Here is a 12,391-nt window from a genome sequence, read left to right as displayed (position 1 = left end):
GACACAACTTGTAGTTGCCTTACATGTAATTACAAAAGTGCAAGTAATGTGTAACTTGCATTTTACAAAAAATACTTTTACATGTAACTTGTCAAAACAAAATTACAACTAAAGATTACAAAGGTGGAAAAATACAACTAAGTGTTGAAAAACACTTAAGTTGCATTACGTGAAGACACAAATCCTTTAAATTTCTGGATGCTCATTTATAGTTCCTCGGGATTTGGTTCATGGGTGTTCTTGGCAACAACCATGGTCTTCACAATAGTGTCATGACACCGGAGGAGCGCAGAGTTGTTTTTATCCAGGATAGACTGGATTTCATGCAAAAAGGCTTGGTGTTTCATCAATATTTGAATTGAAGCGGCCAAGAATTGTTCGCTCCTCTATTCATTATGAATCCTCATCTGTAAATCAGCAAGAACTTCTTCTTCTGGAATCAACTCTCCATCCTAACTTACTATGTTGCAAGAGGCCCTTTCACAATGTGAGACAATATCTCAGAAAACTTCACCCCGAAATCTCTTTGCATCACCGATCTCCTCAATGAGGGATTTAAGAACAAGAGGCTTGTTTTCCAAGAGTTCTTCAAATTCCAAGTACATGATCCTGGAAGAGATGATGGCATGCTCCTGCAAAACACTCAGATGTTGTTGGGGCATGGTATGCCAGATTGTCAAACTTTGTTCAACACTTTCCAGATTCTCTTTGAAAGTATTAGAAGTCTGATCTAGTTTCTCCTCAATGGTCTCTAACTTAGATATCATCTGAAAAATGTCTTTCATTACCTGTGCACATAGATCATGAAGCTGATCAACCCAGGAATCCAGTGCTTGTCCCTTCTGAGCAGCCCTTTCCACTCCACAAATTGATTCTTGAGAACTAGAAGAACCTATGGATTTACTCCCTTCAGCAGCAGGTTTTGTGATTTTATGAACGACTGCCATAAGTTGTCAGTTTTCCTCTTCTAGCTTGTCTTTCTTTGCTATAAGTTCATCACACCTTTGTACCAGTGAAGCTACAAAAAATTGAGCATCATGTTTAATGACCTCATGTGTTTGTTTGCCCAACTCTATCCTTGTAACCTTATAATCAGCAGCTGACATTTCTTCAAGTGGTTTATCTGCAATAGATTTCACAATTTCAGCTACCTTCATTTTGTTGTTGTCAATAGTTACTTTGGAGATAGTCTTGGCCTTCTTAGCAACTTTGGATCTGGACTGTTTCAGTTGCTGATAGTCGAAGGCATCAGGTGAGATTTCTGGCTTCTTCCTTTTCAGGGTAAAAGAACTAAGCCATGGTGGCAAAGCCATCAACTCTCCTTCAGTAGCAACTATAGGCAAAGGAGAAGCAGTTTCTATTTGAATCACCGTGGTCATCCTGGGAGGAATATTTGTTTGGACAACGACCACATTTTTCTCAGTTACCAACGGGCATGAAGATTGCCTCATAAACTCTTCAAAATCAGAAGTGGAAGTATCAATTTCTGATAACTGGATGCAAGTAGGAATATCCTTAGGAATTTCCAACACAGTCTCTTGTTGATGATCAAGAGATGGCTCATATGCTGAAATGGGAATAAAATTTTGAGGAGATTCATCCACAAGCAAATCAGGAGGAGAAAGAGGCATCTCAATGGAAACTGGAGGAATGATCTCATGAGGCGACTCTGAAATTGGAGACTTGGGAGCATCATCAGATTGCTGCCCTTCTTCTGGATTATCCAGATCAATCACCTGAACATGAAATCATGATTTTTCCTTCCCACGAACTGTCGTCTCCTCAGGAGGAAGCACTACTACCTGACTTACTCGCAACTTGATCCTTGTGTCCGAAGACGATGCACCTTCCTTGTTGTCAATCTGAATCTCAGACTTACATCCAAGAGGCCTCGTAGAATCATCTTCTTTTCCAACCTTGATTTTTATAAGTCTAACAGCGTTATTTTTCAACCATGCGTTAGTGTTAGCCAAGATAGGCTGAAATCTCTCAAGGATGGATATGTACTCTTTGTGTGACCATTGGATCAAAGGAAGTGGAGCTTCCTTAACCCTATGAGAAATGTATTCAGGATCAAGTATGTGCCCATCATCAATCATCCCTTGTGGGATATCCACCAAGTTCAAATGAACAATTTGCTCAATAGTGAGCCTACAGTAATCCATCTTCAGAACTTCAGCTTCTGTGCGGAGATCTACCCAGATGTCCTCAATGCGATGCACATGCACAAAGGATTTCTTGATCTTCTCCTTCATACCCCTGTAATCAAAATCAGCTCTAGGTTTAAACCTTTTGAGCTTGATTTCCTGTAGTTTAGTCTCCATGGCCTTAGCTTTCACAGATGAGACAAGGGAATACCGACCAATTTTCAATGGGTTTATGGTAGAGATCCCCATTCCAACCTTGTGTCTAGTAGACTGAAAAGTGTGGACAACCATGATCTGTCTTCCCAACTCCATAAGAATGATCTTGTCAGTCGGGTATCTAGGAAGCATATATGGCTGACCACCATAGCATCCAATTCTCATATAGGTGAAGGTGGGAAACTGTAGAAACAAACATCCATATTCGTACACCCTTTCCCATGCCTCATCTGATACTCTTTTGTTCTTTAGAGTTTTGTCAAACTGACACATGAAATATCCGAAGAATGCATCCTGAACTCTTCTAAAATGCAATCTGTTGGGTCTCAACGGCAACTGATCATAATATTCCCAAACTGGTATAAGTGAGCAATCACCCTTGGTAGAAAGACCTGGAAAGTGTCTAAGTGATGTTGCCAAGTATACCAAATACGAGTTCATGAAGAAAGTCATGGTGGTAGGGACTGCTGCAAGTTGTTCACACAAGACATCGTTGATGACTTCTCCCCATGAAATGTGATGAGACTGCCTTATGAACATGATAAACTGATACATCCATGGCTCAAAGACATTATAATACTCGAGGCCCATCATCCTGCTGAGAAGGGTTATGGTGTCTCCTATCTCCCATTTGAAATCACAGCGGTACAAGTTCGTCCACCTTGAGAAGGAGGCTCGTGGCTCTTGGATCCACATGTTGATATGTCGCTTGCAATCTTTTTCCCTCTTCACATAATACTCTGTTGCACTTTCTTTGGAGATTTCCATGTAAACAGGTGCAGGAGGTATTTTGAAGACCTTCTTGATCGTATCTACATCAAGATGGATTATAGGTTCGCCATCATCATTTTTGATGACTCTTGTCTCTTTGTCAAAATGATGGGCGTAGGTGAGAACAAACTCAGGTTCTAGGGCAGCCACCGGGAAAGAAGATGCATGATGGATATGGCTGTCCAATAGCCACTGCATGTTATTATCTTGTGGATCTTCCACCCTCTTGACAAATTCTAACATATCCATGTGCCCTATTTCTGTATCTCTGATACGATCCAAAGGAGAAGAAACTTGGGAAGGTGCTACCTCGTTCTAATATTTTTCATATTTGTACTTCATCTTTTTTGAAACTGGAGATGCCGACAAATCTGACATTGATTGTGAACTTGGAATACTGTGATGAAGACTTAAAAGAGTTAAGGCAACATCATAGTCAGCTACAAATATCATTCTTCCTTATTCAAATGGGAAAAACTTCGATTCTTGAACTTCACGATTTTGTGAGAGGAAGAGGGGAAATATATAGAAATGGGAAAATCTTGACTTTGACCAATTTCAGATCTTGGGGAAATTTTTGCAAGTATACAAGTTGGAAAAAACATACATGCAATCGGGGTTTTAAAACCCGAATGCAAGTACACTTGTAAATTTGCAAATAGAGAAATGGATGAAAAATGAGAATTTGACTTGCGGAAAATGACGAAAATGGGAAGTACGGATATGGGAAACATGAATGGATAGAAATGGGAAAATCCAGGAATGTCATTTTCATGAAAATGGGAAGAACTTTTCAACTTGTAATCTGGTTTTTAAAACTTGAATTTGAAAGAGGGGGGTATTTCACACCTTTCAACTTGGAATTTTAACAAAAAATGGTTAAATTCCTTAACCGTAAGGGAAGAACAAGAATTTCCAGCAAACTTGTAATCGGGATTAAAAATCCCAAATACAAGTAAAGAGGGAATATGGGAAGAACAATGCAATTCAAAAATTGCATACCAAGGGGAAGATCTCTCTCACAAAAACCAATTTTTGGGGGAAGAACAACATATTTACAAAAATGCAACTAAGAAGGAAAACTAAGAAAGCAAGAAAATAATAAAATGAAACAAGAAAAAAAAAGAAAGCATACCTTGCTTCAAACTGAAAATGCTTTTCCAAAAATACAAACAATCTTGGAATGGAGAAGACAAACTAATAAATAGAGAGATTCCAAAATGCCAAACCCTAGCCACGTTTTGCAAAAAACGCCTTATGTGGAAAAAAGTGGCAGCAAATGCATGTGAAATGGCATGGAAAATGCTTGAATCCTCCTTAACCCTCAACGCCTTATCACTCCTAGCCAAAACAATTCCTATCATTGAAGATTCATGGCATCTCAAAGGGTAAAAAATGTGGTGGTTGTTATAAAGCTAAAAACCAGCAAAAGCAACCTCCATGTGGCGTGAAAGGTGTCCAATCATGCATGAAAATAGAGAGCAATTCAAAACGCCTTCCTCCAAAAAATTCTCCACAAAATTTGCCTTGAAATGTTCAACAAAATGATTTTCTTGCAATTTGGGTTTTTTGGACCAAACAACAAGTTCGAAATGCATGAAACAATGAAAATCGGGTTTTTGGGAAGTTATAACAAGTTTAAAATTTCACTTTTTCAACATGTTAGGCAAAATCGGGTTTTTGGGAATGAATTGCAAGTTTAAAATTGTCAAAAATGCACTTTAGAAGCAAAATCGGGTTTTTTAGACCAAAGTGCAAGTTTTAAATTGTCACTTTTTTACTAAGAAGGCAAAATCGGGATTTTTGGAGAGAGATGCAAGTTTTATGCACTTGTAAAGGAGAAATAAAATCCCTACAACAAGTTATAACTTACTTGCACACATGTAATAATGTAATAGGGGTTTAAAATCCCTATTACATGTAAAAACCATTAAAGTAGGGGTTTTTGGAGAGAACTACAAGTTTACTTGTAACTTGACCAAAAAATCCCTATTTTAACTTAAAAAAAGCCAAAAAACAATAAAAATAATAAAAACAATAAAAACAATAAAGGATAAATTTAAAACAAATTACAAGTATTCATCTTTTAATAAGCTAAAAATTTCCCTACAAAGACCAAAACAATGGACATCATTAAAACTTGTAGTTTGAAGAAAATTCTCCACTTGCAGTTATGATTTAAAAACCCGAAATTGAAAGAAAGACATAGAAAACAAAACCAGAATGCGACGAAATTCAAAACGTAGTTCGAGGATGGACTGAGGATTAAGCCAGTCCAAGGATTAGTCAAAATTCTACCTCGGGAAGCATGCCATAGAGTAAAATTTTTCTATTTTTTACAAAAAAATTATGTAATGGTCCTTCATTTTTGGAAACAAAAATGAGGACAACAATGTGTGTGTAAGATGGATCAATGTCATCATACTTGACATCATGTAGCTTGGTGTGTTGCATGCTCATGAAGCTTTTCTACCTTGATGAATGGGTAATATATCGACTTGCTTGTCTTCTTCACATCTAGATCTATTGTGTGTCCCTTGGATTGGTAAGAAAATCGTGAAGTCTTATGGAATAAGACGATATTCCACAATGTTTCTATGTTATAGTTGATATAAATATGTAACTAACTATTATTACTATGTTCAAATTGTTATCTTCTAACTCCTAGCTAATTAAAGATGCTAATCAAGGCTCCCAACCTTTCACCTATTTTTTTAATTGTTGGTTAACTTTCTCGGTTAAAGATGGAGACATCACATAGCAATAATGTAAAGATGTCGACAATTATAAACCATAATATTCACAATTTATTCCAAATAATTTAATAATATAATATAAGAGATAATGTATTGTTAGACACAATGTGCCACTGAGAGGGCGGGTGAATCAGTGGTTGACAATTTCTACCCTTTTAACACTAAGAATGATTACCAGTTAACACTCTAGAGCTAAGTTAACCTGTCGGTAGGATACAAAGAGATTACACAATGCAATCACACACAAAGGCCACATCACATAACACCGACATATACGAGGAAAACCCAAGATGGGAAAAACCTCAGTGAGAAATACTGCTCGAGTCTACTGCTCCAATCGAGCCTCACAATGGAACTTTGATTACAATATTAGGGCATTAACCCAAGGAGCACCGACCCTTGATTTACGACACCAACACAAGGAGCACCAACCCCTGCACCGAGCTCCAATTTAGTGATCTTCAATGAACTTAATCAATTACAAAAGTAATAGCCTTGTTACAAATGAATTTTGTAACTCTTATGAAAATCTCTCTACCAATTCTCCTTTCTCCAATACTCTGCCGGTTCTCTGCTTACCTCTCAACTGCAACCTTATCTCCTGGTTCAACTTGCTCTTTGTTGCACCTTCACCGGTTCAATCTCTTCTCTTCTTCTTTGCAGGTTCTCTCTCTGTCGGTTCTCTCTTCTCTCTGCTACATTGCTGCTCTCCACTGAGACTGATAACTTAGTCAAATGTCTACCATCTGATCCCTGCCGGTTCCCAACTTGCCTTCACTGCAATCTTCTGCAACTCTTCTCTGTTGGTATGGTCATTGTTTGTTCACTCCTCTGTTAGACTCAATGGCTGACTACCAGTAGCCTCACTGATGTTGGTTGAACCCTTCAACCAGATTCTCTCTTTCTCACACTTAATCTCTTCTCAGATTGTCTTTTTCGCACTTGACTGATTTCTCCTCTCACATGCAATAACACTCTCTCATTCAGCGACAACCTTCATTGATTTTATTTATAAACTGGTTTTCCCACCAAAATCCAATTCAAACTTCAGGTGGTTAGGGTTTCTTCTTTGACCCCGAGGAAAACTAAATCCAATAAGATCTTATCAGATCTGATCTCCTTGATTGATGAATTGCAACATATCAATCAATCTCCCCATTGTCGTGCCTTCTAGAACAAGTCTTCCTCATTTAGCAGTCTGCATTTAACCTGTCAGCTGATTTCTTGGTCGATCACCAAGAATGGTTTTATAGTTCCCTTCACTTGCCTTGATCTACTCAAACAATCTATCTTGGATCTTTGTTGTTTGTTTGACCTCGAGCCGCAAACCTCTGCTGCGCATAGTGTGAATCACACAATCAACATAAATGTTGACCTGTCACCATCTACCTCATGGACAAACACTTCACTAACCTGCTCATACATGCCACCTCAAGTCCACGTGGCCACTTTGTCGGCAACCACCTTTGCTAGGTCATCTGTGTCGGTTTGGATAGGATCATGGACCAACACCATTACCGGATTCATCTATTGGCTTACTAACCCTGTCGTTTATACCCTAACCGGTCTGCCATCACTTTGCACTTGGTATCTCTTCCAGTGGAACACCTTTGTCGGTTGCCAATCTTATCAATACACCATATGCTCATCTTCATCAGGAAGGAGCACATCACTTAGCCTCTTTGCTCTCTTACTAGTTCTCATACTTACCGGTAGGCACCCTTGATGACACCTTGTCATCAACCTTCAACTGTTTCCATCTAAAGCATCTGCATACCTATTGCACTCTCTATCTATAGTTTCTTGATCTTGCCTTCTTCATCATCAGCCCGAACATCATCTCAACTAGTTTTTCAAGGTGACAAACCCATCACTTCTTTTCTCTTCTATTTCTATCCTGATGGCACAACATACCCTTTCTGATCCAGTGCACATTTATGATTTCATGCACCTAAGGCATTCCTTTGTTTCACCGGTAGATCTGGTGTGAGCCTTCAATCACCTGCCTTCTACTCTTCTCTCTTATCTCAAAGGACTGTGATGCAATCCATGCATAATAAGAGATAAGATCCACTTACTGGTGGGAGTGGACCCTTGTCATCTGCATTCTGCAATGCACCAATTTGGCTTCCTTGTTTGAGCAACATATCTTCAAACAGGCACATGTGATTCGGTTGGGGCACATTTACTGTCAGTCATCTCTTCAAATGGTGGTTGAAACTTTATCCGGTGGGAGTCCTACTAATTTACATCCACATAGCATACCGGTGACCTGTACATCCTTCTCCTCTGGTGTTGATGTGATTTAGATAACATTCCACCTCTTCATCACAATCAACATCCAAGCATCTTTCTCACCCTGCTTGTACACTGGTCATAAGCTTGTCGGTTGGCAACCACTCACTTTGTTGATTTATCTTCTCCATGTCAACACATGCTCACCGGTTAGCAACCATACACTATCAACACATCACTTACCAGTTGACATCCTCTCCTTATCGGTGATAGACTATACCGGTAACCAGCTAGACTAGTTGACATCAATGACTGCACATCAACTATTTTCCCATACTGGTTGACATCAATGACAACAATCTTCCCCTTTGGCATTGATGTCAACACATGTAGTATCCGACATACTACATATTCTCTTTCTTCGCCTTTTACAAAAATGGCAAAGGGCACTATCAGGGTTTCTCTCCTCCTTGTGTCTACTAGGCATTGACAATTTTCTACACCCCTTTTTCTTAATCCGGATGCTTCTCCCTTTGATACCAATTGTTACATCTTCTCAAGTTACAACACTTGAGATGGAGGGCACAACCACCAATTGACACCAAGTGTATATGCAAACCGAAACCCTAATGCATATACAAGACTAAAACTAATTGACGGCCCATGTGTCAGTGAATACAACATACCTACCTGTCAAACTATACCATTACACTTTTGATACCATACCCTTAGTAATGAAATTCTCTTGGGTATTCCTACAACAATTTCCATCTTCTTTAGTTGATGCAGCCAGTACATCCATAAGTTTAAGCATGTCGATTCTACTTCATAAGCACTTGAGGTCCCCTTGAGTCATACATCTCAGGTCCACATTGTCGGGTAGGTCCACAACTGGAGCTGCAATCTTTACCTTATATCGGTTGAGTTGTGCATATGTGATCAATCTAATAATCTATCAACTCCATTATGTCTACCACAACCTATGACATGATCCTAGAAGTACATAATGCCATACAATATCATCATCATGTCATAAATTAAACCAGTTAGCTCTCAAAGGATGCATGCATGCATAATCAACAACCGACACAACATATGTCATTCGGGTCTTTTCCAATAACATCTGAGACATAACCTCCTCATTCCATGCTACCGGGGCTAATGAAATGATCCCGAATCTCCTTGTCTTACATAACCTGCAAGTACTTGTTAGCATTCATACCGGTAACATCCTTCACATACCGATTTCTTGTACCGGTCCATCATAACTATCAGAGCACCTTCCTGTAACTCCTGTCTTATTGTGTCAATTTGTATATGATCCCTATTGTAAACTTTCCATCCATTGACACATACCGTAGAAGTCTCATTTTCTTCCTTCATATTGACATCAACTTGTTCTTCCATGTGTCTTCTTTCACTGAGGGGGTGAATGATAAGGTCAGTGTACTACTCCCCCTGAGGTACTGCATCTCCTTTAAGCCTTAGGAGATATTACCTGTGCATTGAATGCACAGTGTCGGTCCATGGTTGCATCTTCTTGCTTCTTCCTCCATTCCTGCTTGATCTCATTCTTCCCAATTTCAGTTTTAGGGGCAAGTGTCTTCTTTTTCTGCTAATAGATTCTTACCTTTCTGGATTCTGCATTATAACCGGAAGCAGTGGTATAGTAGCACACAACATCCATGCCAATCTCATGATTTGGGAACCTTCTAATATACAGGCTAGACCATCTTCTTCTGGTCATGTTGTTGTGACCGACAACCAAAACCGGTGGACCTCTTGACCTTGCAAAGACATTTCTCCTTTGGTTCCATGCATGTCTTTGACTTCCATATGCTCTATATTCATTTCTATGTTGAGCATGGCTGCTATACCAGCTTCCATATGACTACAAGTCCTTCTTTGTGCATTCAAACTCTCTATGGACAGATCTATTACAGTTATAACAAACACTAATTGCATAACCGGGAGGGGAAGTATGCATGTTTCTACTCGATACATTTTGCTCATATGCATGATATCTATGAGATCCTAGATTGTTCCTTCTAGATCCCTTTCTACATTCTTCTGCCCTATGGCCATGACCATTACATGCAAAGCAATAACCAGAGAAGGAAGGTTTATTACTTACAAACTTATTCTGTCATGCATGGGGAGATCTTACCGGTCTGGCTTCTCCATTTGTTCTTCTATGAGGATGGATCGTAGGTTGTTCATGCTGAGCAGTTCTTCTATTCGATCTCTTCTTTTCCCACACTTGCTTTGTCTTGTGGGCGGTAGCATTTCCTTGTCTTCTACCGGTAAGAGGTCTTCTTTGCTGTCTTCTCATGTTCTTGCTTCCGATGAAGCTATCTTCTCCCATCTTCCCTTTTCCTTTGGGATCTGCATTGTTCCTCCTTGTAGCACTGGTCTTCATCCTTATCTGCATGTCTTCATCGGTTGTGGTTAAATCAATCTTCTTCCGAGGAGTATTCTAGACAGTGAAGCTTTGTCCCTTGTTCTCTCCATTAGAGGAGACAAACAAAATGTCATTGTGGGGGACATTATTGCTAGTGGAGCATTCATTGGCACCATTTCCTAATCCACTGGTATCCTGGGCACGCTTTTGCTTTTTCAACATTTTGTCCAAGGCATCACTGTTGCCATCAAACCGAATTCTTACTTTGAGCTCATCTTGATATTTCTCAAGGTCATTTCAAAGAATCTCCATTTCTCCTACTAGCTATAGATATTCTTTATCTTTTACCTCTAGCTCAGATGCTAGATCATTACACAAGCACACCTTGGTGTCATCTTGTTGAGTCTTCAATTCTGAGATACATTTCTTAGATTCTTCAAGGCATTTGATCAACTGGTTCTACTCCACAACTGCAACATTCTTGAATAACTTGTATTCATTTCTCACTCTACTAAGCTCCTCAAGTGCAGTTAAAAGCTCTCCTTCAAGATCAACTTTTGCTTCATCTTGTTCTTCCCCTTCACTATCACTGGCAAACACATCTTGCCGATAGGAATGATCTGCATGATCATTCTCAGATGTGTGTCTTTCATCCTCTGATTCTTGTGCCAAGAAAAGGTGAGTTCCATCTTCATCATTGTTGCGGTTGCTAATAGATTTGCTTTCATCATTTGCAGATACATGAGATGCATTTATCATCTTTTCTTCACAAACCGGTTCTGCGGTAGTAGGCTCATTTCCATAGAGCTTCTTCAATCTATCCCATAAGCTTTTTGCCAACCTGCATCTATCCACCTGTGTGGAGACATCATTTGATAACCCACAGAGTATAGCCTTCATTGCTGCATCATTACACTGGTTTCTTCTTTCAGTATCTAAATTGGTGGGAGGACAGACTTTACTAGGGCAACCATTTAGAACTGACATCCACACATCAAACCCTAGGGAGAACATGTAGACTTCCATTTTACAACTCCAAATGGAATAGTTTGAACCATCAAATACTAGAGCTAGGACTGACACTAAACAAACCAGTGTGTCCTTAAGCCATAATCGACCCAAGTTGGAGAAAGCTTATCAACCGGGAACCTACGGTCTGATACCAATTGTTAGACACAATGTGCCACTGAGAGGGGGGGTGAATCAGTGGTTTACAATTTTTACCCTTTTAACACTAAGAATGATTACTGGTTAACACACTAGAGCTAAGTTAACCTGTTGGTAGGATACAAAGAGATTACACAATTTAATCACACATAAAGGCCACATCATATAACACCAGCATATACAAGGAAAAGCCAAGATGAGAAAAACCTCGGTGAGAAATGCTATTGGAGTCTACTGCTCCAATCCAGCCTCACAATGGAATTCTGATTACAATATTTAGGGCACCAACCCCTGCACCGAGCTCCAACTCAGTGATCTTCAATGAACTTAATCAATTACAAAAGTAATAGCCTTGTTACAAATGAATTTTGTAACTCTTATGCAAATATCTCTACCGGTTCTCCTCTCTCCAATACTCTGCCAGTTCTCTGCTTACCTCTCAACTGCAACCTATCTCCTAGTGTAACTTGCTCTCTGTTGCACGTTCACCAGTTCAATCTCTTCTCCTTCTTTGCAGGTTCTTTCTTTGTTGGTTTTTCTCTCTGCTGGTTCTCTCCTCTCTGCTACACTTCTGCTCTCCATTGATATTGATAACTTAGTCAGATGTCTACCATCTGATCCCTGCTGGTTTAGCTTGCCTTCATTGTAGTCTTCTGCAACTCTTCTCTGCCAGTATGGTCACTGGCAGTTCACTCCTC

The sequence above is a fragment of the Cryptomeria japonica genome, chromosome 3 (genome assembly GCF_030272615.1).
Source record: "Cryptomeria japonica chromosome 3, Sugi_1.0, whole genome shotgun sequence".
NCBI lineage: Eukaryota > Viridiplantae > Streptophyta > Pinopsida > Cupressales > Cupressaceae > Cryptomeria > Cryptomeria japonica.
The sequence above is the reverse complement of the archived record's forward strand: the minus strand, read 5'-3'. Positions refer to the sequence as shown.